Raw genomic sequence first — 13,188 nt, 5'->3', positions numbered from 1 at the left:
CTGCATGTGTTTACGTGTCTCGTGTGCCTTTCAATATAAGTTATTTTTCAAAATAAAAGACATGTCCAACATCAGATGTGCATTAAATATTATTTACTTTTTTGACCAGCTGTCTGCGACCCATCCAGAACGGGTCCGCGACCCACTTTTGGGTCCTGACCCACCAGTTGAGAACCACTTAGATGATGACACGACTCTAAACTGATAAACCTGATTCTGTTTCCACTCAAACACTTGGCTCGACTCTTCAAAGTATTAAAACTCATCTGGAGCAACATGTTTCCTGAGAGACATATGCTCCAGTATGTGGTACTATGTGGTACTGATGCATGACTAAGGGGTTTGCCCCCCCTCCACTCCACTCCACTCCACTCCCCCCCCCCCCTCTCACTGAGTGTGTGGAGTGGCGGTGGGAGTGGACGGCTGGGAGGTGTTTCCTGCAGAAACAAGTCTGCACCTCCTTACATGTCCATGGGACGGCTGCCTTCAGTGTGCAGAGGGGTTGCAGAGGACGCAGAGCTGCTGCAGACCTGTAAGTCACTCTTCATTTTGATTATTGTCTGTTAAAGTGGGAAATATTGAACTTTTAGGCCTTTAATCTGCAGAGTCCAGTTTGTTTTACACTGAGCAGATTAATCAGCTGCACATGGACTGATGGTGTGAGTTATAATTTAGATGTTTCTGTGTGTGTGATATTTGTCTTGCTGTTCTGTTTTAATGCATCATATTGTGCAGTTTTAACAATTAATAAAAGCTTTTGCATGTGAAATCTGCAAAGCTCAGCATCTGAAAGTCAAACTCTGATCATTTACAAAACCTCTGAGATCAAAGACTGGACATGGAGCTTCTGAGGCATAAATACTCATGACTGTTTGAGTGTTTGTTTTTTTGCTACTTTATTTTTTTGCCTCTCTGAGCGCTGGTGTTAAGATTCATGAGTGGAATTTGGCGCTGACTTCACTTTGATTTATTTTCTGAGTCACACAGTGTCGTGTCAGTGCAGCTGCTGCTCCGAGATTTTTATCACTGATCAATATCAGCTGCTTCAAACTCAACATTTCTGACCAGGTCCATGAAGGCATCGTCTCAGTTTCACTGCTCACTGGTTACCAAACCGCTGTTTAACCGCAACAAGTCATAAATTTAAAAAAAGAAAGCAGCCAATCCTTTAGATATAGATTTAGATAATTAGATTTGTATTGATTGATTATTGGCTCTGTACGTTGCTGGTCTGGTTAATGTCCCATCTCGTCTACAACATGATGCTGTTGTGTGGACTCGATGTAAAACACATGTTTGTTGTCGGCCTCTCTGAGCCGTGTCTGTTTGCTCTGTTTGATCCTCACATGATTAAAGGGATAGTTCAACATTTTGCCTATAGTCATAGCAGTAGGTTCGTTACCTTTATTTGTCGGTGCAAGCTGTTTTTAGAACGGCGGAGCAGAGCCGTGAGCTGCTCAGAGCTACGCTATATGGAGGCTAAAGGAATTTCTTGGTTTCCCTCATCAAACTCATCAAATACAAAATCCCAAAACTCCAAAACGCTCTGGTGGACAAGTTGTGAGCTGCACATTCACCACGCTATGAGATAATAATGGAACGTTACGAAACAGAGCCGTTTTCGAGGTAAATACAGAGTCTGCTTGATGAAAAACTGTCCCTGAAGGCAACGTGCATCAGTGGTTTTGCATGAATTTCCCTCTAAAACAACTCTGTGTGGTAACGTTGTGTTATTATCTCATAGCGTGGTGAATGTGCAGCTCACAACTTGTCCACCAGAGCGTTGTGGAGTTGTTGGATTGTGTATTTGATGAGTTTGATGAGGAAAACCAAGAAATCCCATAATGAGCCTCCGTAGCGTAGCTCTGAGCAGCTCACAGCTCTGCTCCACCGTTCTAAAAACAGCTTGCACCGACAATTAAAGGTAACAAACCTACTGCTATGATGACTATAGGGATTATGGCAATGGGACAATTTGCCAAAATGTTCAACTATCCCTTTAATGTCCCATCAGGACTCAGCAGCTCGTCTACAACATGATGCTGTTGTGTGGACTCGATGTAAAACACATGTTTGTTGTCGGCCTCTCTGAGCCGTGTCTGTTTGTCCTGTTTGATCCTCACATGATTAAAACAACGCTCGCTGCCATAACCTTTTTATTTTTTATTTATTTTCTACCAGGCTCAGGTGAAGTCTGAGCCAGAATCGTATGGAAGTTCATTAACAACCAAACTGTTCCAGCTGTGTGCGGGCGACCGACCAGCTCTCTCTGCGTTGTTAAAGTTAATAAGTTCATTATTCAAACTGCCCACCACTTGTATTTATTTTTTCAAATTAGAGCTTCATAATTAAAGTTTCAAATTGAAATAGGAATGACTAACAGACGCCCTAAAAATGTGTTAAAATACAAGATTCCAAAAAAACTTTATTGTCCATCACATAAAACACCACAAAACCACATTCAAACCCACACGAGGCGTGTAAAATCATATGAAACACAGCACGAGTAAGAACTTGACTTTGTTTAAAATGAGCTAAGAGAATAAAAGCCAGGACTCTGGTGGAGATGTAACGACTATACTGATTTATTCTGTCACCTCTGATCCTCCGTACGTCACTCTGCTCTGGTTAATGTCGGTTAAAGACCGGCTGAAGTCGTAAGAGACTTCAGAGACGGCACTGTAAAACCTCCGTCCTCACCCTGCACCACCCCAACCCCCCCTCACACTCACACACACACACACACACACACACCCCCGATCTGCAGCTCATCTGTTTCCTATTCGACCTCCTCAACAGTTTTTAAACAGAAACACAACAGAGTTCATTATATCATATATACTATAAGACTCCTATAGGAACCTAAAGTATGTCTGAGCTCATCTGTATTCACTGACTCAGTCCTCTCATGTGTGTGTGTGTGTGTGTGTGTGTGTTTGAAATATGTCCGACAGCAGAAACCATTTCCAGACGTTCTGTTGATTTGCAGCTGATTATTTATCGGCTTTTTATGTCCCTGCGGCTTGTTGTGGTGTTTGGTATCAATAAAGAATTGAATGACTTGATTTACAAAGCGCCTTCTCAAAAAGAAGAATGAAGTTAGAATAAACAAGGAACGTAAATCAGAAGCAGAATGAAATATTAATGAATACAAATATGTAAAATAAATGACAGCAGCTGCAGCAGTTTATCTGATGAAGGTAGTAACATTGTAGGTGTCATGTTGCTATGGAGAGTTTTATTAGTGTAAATGATCGTTAACACCGAAACCACTGTAGGTGAACATGTAACCACTGAGCAGCTGTAAATCAGACCACATGAGTCATTCAAACGTTATTAAAGTCCAGAGTGAAGAGACACTGAAGATGTTCCTGCATCAGCTGATCTGTGTGGGCGTCATGGCGACGGACTGGGTTGTAGTTTGTGATGTGAACCTGCTGTGATCAGCAGAAACCTTCAGCTTCATCATCACTTATCTTCATTGATGGATCCACAGGTTTACCGTTTGGTTCAGGAGACTGGAGGTGTCGTCCTGCATTTTGATTTCAAGCTGCCGGTTTTTGTGTTTGGTGTCTCAGTGGTCAGATGGAGTCTAGTGTTGGGGGTCAGAACCACTGAGTCTGGATCAGAACGCTTCATAGGCACCTGATGGTCCAGTACCATCATGTACAGGAGCTTTAAACTGGTGTTTTATTCTGGTTAAAGTTCATTTCAGAGTGAAGCACTGTTAAGTTGGGTTTTACACACACACACATGCTGTGTTTCCACTGTGGGTGTGTGATGGATTAGGTCCTGGTCCTGGTCCTGGTCCTGGTCCTGGTCCTGGTCCTGGTCCTGGTCCTGGTCCTGGTCTGGTCTGGTCCTGGTCTGGACCTGGATCCTGGTGCTGCAGCTCTCATGCGAGCCTAAACACAACACAACATTTCATGCATGTGTTTATAATCTGGACTCACATCCATCATGCTTTGTGTAAATATGTCAGCTAGACGACGCTCAGACCTTCAGACCTCTACAGCTTTAGACCTTCAGACCTTCAGACCTTCAGACCTTTACAGCTTTAGACCTTCAGACCTTCAGACCTCTACAGCTTTAGACCTTCAGACCTTCAGACCTTTACAGCTTTAGACCTTCAGACCTTTACAGGTTTAGACCTTCAGACCTTTACAGCTTTAGACCTTCAGACCTTCAGACCTCTACAGCTTTAGACCTTCAGACCTTCAGACCTTTACAGCTTTAGACCTTCAGACCTTTACAGGTTTAGACCTTCAGACCTCTACAGCTTTAGACCTTCAGACCTTCAGACCTTTACAGCTTTAGACCTTCAGACCTTTACAGGTTTAGACCTTCAGACCTTTACAGCTTTAGACCTTCTGACCTTCAGACCTATAGACATTCAGACCTTCAGACGTTTAGACCTTTACAGCTTTAGACCTTTAGACCTTCAGACCTCTAGACCTTTACAGCTTTAGACCTTTAGACCTTCAGACCTCTAGACCTTTAGACCTTCAGACCTTCAGACCTTTAGACCTTCAGACCTTTACAGCTTTAGACCTTTAGACCTTCAGACCTCTAGACCTTTACAGGTTTAGACCTTTAGACCTTCAGACCTCTAGACCTTCAGACCTTTAGACATTCAGACCTTCAGACCTTTAGACCTTTACAGCTTTAGACCTTTAGACCTTCAGACCTTTAGACTTTCAGACATTCAGACCTTTAGACCTTTAGACCTTCAGACCTCTAGACCTCTAGACCTTTAGACCTTTAGACCTTCAGACCTCTAGACCTTTACAGCTTTAGACCTTTAGACCTTCAGACCTCTAGACCTTTAGACCTTCAGACCTTCAGACCTTTAGACCTTCAGAACTTCAGACATTTACAACTTCAGACCTTCAGACCTTTAGACGTTCAGACACTCAGACCTTTAGACCTTCAGACTCTCAGACCTTTACAGCTTCAGACCTTCAGACCTTTAGATCTTTACAGTTTTAGACCTTCAGACCCTCAGACCTTCAGACTTTTGCACCTTTAGACATTTAGACCTTCAGATATTTAGACCTTTAGACCTTCAGACCTTAAGACATTTAGACCTTTAGACCTTCAAACCTTCAGACCATTAGACCTTCAGGTCCTTAGACCTTCAGACCTTTAGACCTTCAGACCTTTAGGCATTCAGACCTTTAGGCCTACAGTGAGGTCCACTCAGAGCAGCTGCAGTACACACACACACACTGAGACAAAGTGCTGCTCCGTGTGATAACGGATGAAACAGGATTTAACTGTGATGAGGTCGTTTCACAGCTTAAATCCTTCTGTACGAGGTGTTGACATACTCTCCTGCTGTGTGTATATCATAGATCAGCTGTGAGTCAAGGCTCTGCGTGTGTGTGTCACGGAGAGAGAGTGTGTGTGACCTTTTATGGTCAGAGTTTACATGTGAGGATGTACAGTCATTAGCAGGAGACCGAGCCGAGGCAGGAACCAATCAGATGGAGAGATTAGAGCGAGGACTGTTGTGTCTTCAGGATGCAGGTCACTCCCTTGTGTGTGTGTGTGTGTGTGTGTGTGTGTGTGTGTGTGTGTGCGCGCCTCTTCTACATTCCTAGAAAGCCTTTTACAACCTGCAACTCTGTGTGTGTTTTATCAGTTTATCAATATCAGATCAATAATACAGTGATTGATTGAATGATTTACATATCGCTACTTTGAGTTTTGTAAAGTTTTCTCTCTTTAGTTCCAGTTGTTGTTGTTTTAATTTGCCATAAATGAGCATGAACAGGTGACATCATCAGACCCATTCTCCACACTGTCCCTTTAAATCAACGCCACAACTTCTGTGTTCATCTGAATCTTCCTAATTATTAAATTATAATTATCAAATTCAATTAACACCAGTTCACCTGGTTAGATAGAAAACTGTAGGATCATCAGACAGCAAACCTGAAGTATCATCGGGATATGTTAATTATTGTACGTGAAGAAATCAGTTTGTAGAAATTGTTGAAGTTTAAATGGTGAAAGGGAAATATTTGCAGAATATTTGGTTCATAATTGTCAGCTGAACGATAAATTAAAAATATAGTCAGCTGATCCATCAGCAGTGAGAATAATGTTGATTTGCAGCTTTACAATGCTCATCAGATTGTTATTAATGACAATAATCATCTTTATTTATACGGTTTATCTATATGAGGTTTTATGTGACTCCACCAGATCACTTATTATTAATGAGGCGCCTGATGACCATATTTGGAGGGCGAGGCTGTTTCCTGTTTGTGTGGGTGTACAGGTGTGAGTGGATGTTGAGTGAAGTGCGTTTAAACAGACCGACCACACAGACTGGGACTCAGACGGATGAGCAGCTCCGCCATGATGATAACTTCCTGTTTATCTGCTCTCAGGGTGGAACGCACATCAGGAACTCTCTTTTTCACTTGTGTAAACACGGCGTCTGTCACCCAGGACAGCTGATACACACACACACACACACACACACACGCTGCAGCATCACGGACGCAGCAGTAATAATAACAGTACAGTAGAAGGAGAAGTCATCAGTGGATTAGGATGAACTGTATTGATTACGAGAGTTCCCTATTCCCGATTAATCCCGAAATCAATCACACTTTTATTTTTGTTTGTTTCCAATGTTGGGATATTTTTAGTAACAAACCAAATCGCCGCTTTATATAAACGTAACTTAAATATAAACAATGACAGATAAAACACCACACAGTGTTTGGTCTGAAAGACTCAGACGTTTAGACTGAAGCCGAAGCAGCTGACTCACTCCCACCGACACAATCAAACCACGGGTCACAGGTCAAAGGTCAACATCAGTTAATCATGTCAGAAATTACTAAACCAACACAACTAACACATTCTGTCTTTGTTTTACTTATAAATAAAAAATATTAAAAGATCGATGTAGTTCATGGGAACCATTCAAGGTCCCTTGGGGATCCATGGACCCCACTGTGAGATCCACATAGACCCGTTTACAGCCAGTCATTGAAAAGCTGCGTGCACAGTTTGTTCTTAATGTTAAACAATGGCATCAATGGCATCAAAAAAATCCTCCACACACAAAAACATCCCTGTCCATGAACCGAGCTCTACATCCACTGATGGGACTTCTCTCTCCTAGTTAATAACAGCCTGGTGCACAACAGAAAATATCAATAAAAACGTGTGTTTACCTTTGAAAACCGCCCACAAACCGTCCACAGAACCATCAGCCTCCTTAATCCCATATTCTTACTTCACTCTTAGGCCCAATTCCAATTCTATTTTTCATCCCTTACCCCTAGCCCTTAAAGGGATAGTTCACCCTAGAATGATATTTCGCTCATTATCTACTCACCCTCATGTTGACTAAGGGCTGGAAGAAGTCTCAGAGTCCACCGTCCCTTCTCTGAGTTACAGGGGGTCTTGGTGTAGCAGTGCATGTCCATATAACGGTTGCAAAGGGACACCAGAGCTCTTCGTAAAAAAACACACACAAAAAAACATCCAAATACCTCCATGCTGCTCGTATGTAATGTCCGTCTAGTGCTGAAGCCCCAAATTGCGTAATTGTCCCGAAAAAAATTAAATAAGTCTATATTTTAAGCTTGTTTGTAGCGGAAGCTTCTCGAAGCTCCTCTTCCTGGTCCGTCCAAATCTCGCGTGATTCGCAGTAACCGCACTGACGCCGGCGCAAATCACGCGAGATTTGGACGGACCAGGAAGAGGAGCTTCGAGAAGCTTCCGCTACAAACAAGCTTAAAATATAGACTTATTTAATTTTTTTCGGGACAATTACGCAATTTGGGGCTTCAGCACAAGACGGACATTACATACGAGCATCATGGAGGTATTTGGATGTTTTTTTGTGTGTGTTTTTTTACGAAGAGCTCTGGTGTCCCTTTGCAACCGTTATATGGACATGCACTGCTACGCCAAGACCCCCTGTAACTCAGAGAAGGGACGGTGGACTCTGAGACTTCTTCCAGCCCTTAGTCAACATGAGGGTGAGTAGATAATGAGCGAAATATCATTCTAGGGTGAACTATCCCTTTAACCCTTGCCCCTTGAAACGGAGCTACAAGGGGTAGGCGTTGAAAGTAAACCCCTATGAATTGGGACACCACTTCAACAATCACATACGTCATCAGTCGTCTCTGCTGCTTTCACATATGCAGACGTGACGAGCTTTTGCCACAAATCCTGTATTCAAAACCATGTTACCTTAATAAAATAAAATAAAATGTAATGCAGACTGATGTGTTCATTGTAAAACATTTATTTATTGATGTAAATGTGGTGATTTCTGTATAGGCTACAGAGCCCCCAGACAGTGCTGCTCCTCTGTCCAAAACACACATGAAGCTTCACTTTACATTCAAACAAACTAATGCTACTGCCACAATTGTTACATTTCATCAATGAGACCAACATTTATCTCCTAAAAAGAATGTAACTACCCGGCGGTAAACCTCTAAAAACCTGCGGGTAAGTTAATTAGCGATCGTCTTTTCTCCCGGGATGACGACGGAGGTTGGCCGGCTGACCAGCTCTCTGGACGGGTGGTGTCTCCGTGACGAGCTGTTGATCTGCTCCACCGCAGAGCTTCACTTCTCCCAAAAACATCGGAGAAAACGTCTAAACAGCCTCATGTGGATAAACCGACCGCACATTGGGGATCTAAACAGTTACTTTCTTGCATGAAAAAATATAAAAACTTAACAAAGTGACGTAATAACAGCGCTACAGCGAGAAATAAAACAGCTGCCGGTTGCCGTGAGATGCATTCTGGGAAACTTGTCATAGCCCTTGGTTTGAAGTGTGCCTCTGAAAAATCTCCGTTTGAAGGTCCAGATAGCCACTTCCCCCTAACCCTCGTCTGAACCAGAATCGGGACGCCACCACTTCACGTGAACGCGCAAAACGAAGGGTTAGGGCCAAGGGGGGAACTGGAATTCAGCCTTGATTGATGAGTGTGTTGACGTTGTCTCTGTTGTCTGATCCAGGATCTCTGGACTCTCTGGTTCTCCTCCTTCCTGCCCACAAGCCTTCGAGCCTGACCACGTTGAACCTGCACCAGGTGAGTGAGAGGCCACGCCCCCTCAGTCCCTGCTCCTAGAGCACTGGAAAAGAGAGTAACGACACGCATTGGTCCAATGGCAGCGCCTCCTGGTGGAGGAATATGGGTTTTGCAAAAGAACTGACATCTCTGCATTGTTGGTGAATGAGCAGTGTGGTGTTTTCAATCATTTAAGGACATTTATAGATCACCCACGTTAATAGCATCATTGAGGATCCTTTAAAGATAAACATTAACACATAGGCGAGTAAAACAAAAAAAACAGTTGTCTACATTAATGTTTCAATCTACATTTTGTAATAAACAAATTATAAGTATAATTTGATATGACCAAGACACCTAAAAACAAAAACACGGCCGTTTTCATCAATTTACAAGCAAGTGGGCAACACACATACATTGGAGTGAATGAGTTTTCTGGGCGCTTTTGCAATACCCATATCCTGCCACTAGGGGCACAAAACCCTTAAACCCTTAAACCCTTAAACCCTTAAACCCTTACCACGGGAGTCAATGGTGGTGTCGTTGTTACTCTCTTTTCCAGTGATCTACCTGCTCCTAAACCCTCTGACAGATGATTGGTTCATCCTGCACCTCTGCAGCGTTTACACTGATTACACAGTGAGAGTGTTTGAGTCGACTATAAACCTCCTGTGTTTAGTTTGGTGTCACAGCCGACACTCGCAGGTCGCTCTGCCCCTCTTCTTCTTCTTCTTCTTCTTCTTCTTCTTCTTCTTCTTCTCCTGTGTTTTAATGTGGCGCTCCGATGCATTAACCCCGTCCCTTCTGTGGTCGGCAGCGACTGATCCGGGATCAGCTCTTTCTTCTTCTGCCGAGGAAATCCGTGATGAGGAATTTCCTGCAGATTCCCGTCGGCCTTTGAAACTTTCAAATCTGGTTCCTTTTTTCAAGCTCTCGCTCACTTTCATGGGAGATTTGGTGAGGAGAGAAAATAAAGAAGCAGAAAACATCAAACAGCCTGGGTCACACGGAGAGAGACGGGAGCAGAATCACAACACACAGAGAGAGAACACTTCAGTCATTTTAATATAATGTCAGTGGAGCTGAGCTGTAAACTAACAGAGACTGGTCCCAGAGCAGATTCCTCAGAGAAATGCAGAAGTCTGTCTGGAGTCTGAGGGACAACGGCACCATGATGAAATTTAAACTGTGGGCAGATTGTTTAAGATTGTTAAAAAACCCTTTGATGCGCAACATGGGTCTAAAGTGACCTGAGTGAGTTTTTTTGTGCTATATCTTTGCATTTAGTATTCCAGGTATTCCTCAATTAACTTGTTTTTGATCATAATACATCCTTATTTTATTTTTTACTTTTTCACTTTTTTAATAAAAGCACATTTTGTATCACTACCCCTCTAATGCGCAACACGCGTCTAAAATGACCCACATTCATTTCCAATGTGATTTCATGCTGAGTGATAGTTTCTTTGCTGTAACTTTTTAAATCTATTTTATGATTGAATGTTCCAAGTATTATTTAATATCTTGTTTTTTATTAGTGGGGTCATTATTTCCATTGCCCTTTCTTAATTTGTGAACAAAAATGAACAAAAATGTCTCAGTGAGTGGACCAGTTGAAAAAACAAGCATAGCAAGAATCCTTTAATTTTAGCATTCCCTCACTATCTATACCAACAGCAGAACATTGTTGCCTTGATTACAATAATGACGAGTCATTACTTGTCCTAACTGGTCCACTCTCTGAGACTGTTTGTCTGTTTGTTCATGAAATAAGAAAGTAAAAATGGAAATGACACCCTGTACTAATTAAAAACAAGATATTCAAATGATACTTGGAACATTCAATCATAAAATATATTGATTTTAAAAGATACTACAAAGAAACACTCACCCAGCATGAATTCACATTGAAAATGAACGCGGGTCATTTTAGACCCATGTTGCGCATTAGAAGGGGTGTGCATATGTTGTGCATCAAAAAATGACAGACACACAAAATAAAACACAACAGATGGAGAAAAGAAGCAAAGAGGATGAATCAGCAGCAGTTTCATTGTCACAGTCTTCACATGGGAAGTTTTAGGTTGTTTCGCTGCAGTTAGTGATTATTTTAACGATTATTAAATATCATGTTTTAGCTCATTAAAAGTCAGAAAACAGTGATTTACTCGTCACATCGTCTTCACATGTTTGTTCACAGACAGGAAGTGGACGACGGGTTTCCCCCGTCATCATCATTGTTGTTGTTGTTGAGCTCAGTCTGGAACAGATTCACACGCGTCGTTTAAAGGGACATTGTGTAGGAATTCCTCCCATCTAGCGTTGTGGTTGTATATCACAAGCAACTCAATCGTATTTATTTTTCATGCTGCATTCACCTGAAATTGGGCAGACGGACGACAGCCGCTGCACGTAACGGCATAAACATCATCATCATAACCTTTATTTAAAGGTACATTGTGTAAGAATTACTCCCATCTAGCGTTGTGGTTGTATATCTCAAGCAACTCAGTCGTATTTTTCATGCTGCATTCATGTGAAATTGGGCAGACAGCAGACGGATGACAGCCGCTGCACGTAACGGCATAAACAAGCCTCTATGTAAACAAGTGGTCCGTCAGCACGAGGCAAAACAATACACGTGACAATGTGTTGTCATGGCAATGTGGTATTGCTTTCTCTGGACTTCTGTGACTAAAATGACATCTGGTTTGTTAGCGACGGCCGTCTGCCCGACTGCAGGTGAATGCAGCATCAGTGTAACGCTCCATTCCTCCTCACTGCGTCACCGCGGTGACTCTTCACAGACGCCACCTCCACCTGAGCCGACAGCTCCGGTGTCTCCGCTGAGTTTCCGTGGTTTCCTACCGTCACACTGCCACTGAAGGTAAAAACATGGCGACACCACATGGCAGCAGCACCGAGCTTACCCGCTCCATGGAGATATGAATGATACACTGCAAAAACTCCAAATCTTTCCAAGAATAATATTTGTCTTATTTCTTGTCAAAATGTCTCATTTCTAGTCAAAACTAAACTCTTTTCACTTAAAATAAGACTCATCACGTAAAAATCTACTTAAAGTTCATTTTTATTTGTTTCAAACTAATTTTCACATGAAATAAGTAGAAAAATCTGCCAGTGAAAGCAAGTTTTTGTGCTTGTAATAAGAAAGAAAAATTGCTCCACTATCAGATTTTTCTACTTATTTCAAGTGAAAATCTGCTTGAAAGAAGTAAAACGTGTCTAAAAACAAGCTGCTTTTTAATGTGATGAGTCTTATTTTAAGTGAAAAGAGTTTAGTTTTGACTAGAAATTAGACATTTTTACGAAAAGAATAATAATTTTACAGGAAGAATAAGACAAATATTCTTGGAAAGACTTTGAGTTTTTGCAGTGTATGAACGGCAAATTCAGAGCTAACCGGAACACTTCAGTTTTTTTGATGGGGGGGATTAATGATTCATGAAAAACAGACTTTTGAACCAAATAATCGATTACACAAGTTACACAATGTGCCTATAAAGTGTTTTCATTCTGCATTTGATTATTAAACTTTCTTCTCTTTGAAACCTGTTGGTTGTTGCAAACTGATGGATTAATGAGGAGGATTATTGGAATAACACCCGAGTCTTTCTCCTGTGATGTGTTTCTGTTTCAACACATCTGTAGAAACATCTGGAAACATCTGTCTGTCCGTGGCTCCTCTGGACCATCAACACACCGTCATTCCAACTCTGTTTGTTTTTCTCCGTTATCAGATTTTTATCTGATAAGAGCCCAGAGGCCCCTCAGGCGGCGCTATGAACTCTGGGAAACCACCAAGAGATTTGACTCGTTCTGTGCGGGCGAGGCCGTCGGCTCGTCACATGTTCAGTCGTCAGCTGCTAATTGTTGCTGCTCGGTGTCGTTTTCACCTCATTATTGTTTCCTGATGGTCGCCATGCGCTCTGGCAGCCATGTTGGCGGTCGTCAGGGAACAGCTGTGAACAGCTGGTCCAGTCTGGTCACATTTAAAACTCACAGTTAGTTCATCATCTGCAGTGTCACTGAGCCACTGACCTCAGACCCACCTCAGTCATTAACCTTACTGTCTTCTCCTTTATTTGTCTATTTATTTATAG

At 42.2% G+C, this 13,188-nt stretch overlaps 1 protein-coding gene across 1 annotated transcript in view; it reads left to right on the top strand.

The window, feature by feature from the left end:
- Positions 1 to 517: 517 nt before the first annotated feature.
- col6a4a (collagen, type VI, alpha 4a) overlaps positions 518 to 13,188 on the top strand; it is an 83,352-nt gene continuing 70,681 nt past the window's right edge. The window contains exons 1-2 of the mRNA XM_085803172.1: positions 518 to 532; positions 9,009 to 9,082. The gene's annotated coding sequence lies outside the window, so the exon portion shown is untranslated. The remainder of the gene's footprint in view (positions 533 to 9,008; positions 9,083 to 13,188) is intronic.

This window comes from Trachurus japonicus, chromosome 16, assembly GCF_045865225.1.
Source record: "Trachurus japonicus isolate A0001 chromosome 16, Traja_1.0".
Taxonomy (NCBI): domain Eukaryota; kingdom Metazoa; phylum Chordata; class Actinopteri; order Carangiformes; family Carangidae; genus Trachurus; species Trachurus japonicus.
The sequence above is the reverse complement of the archived record's forward strand: the minus strand, read 5'-3'. Positions and strand labels throughout refer to the sequence as shown.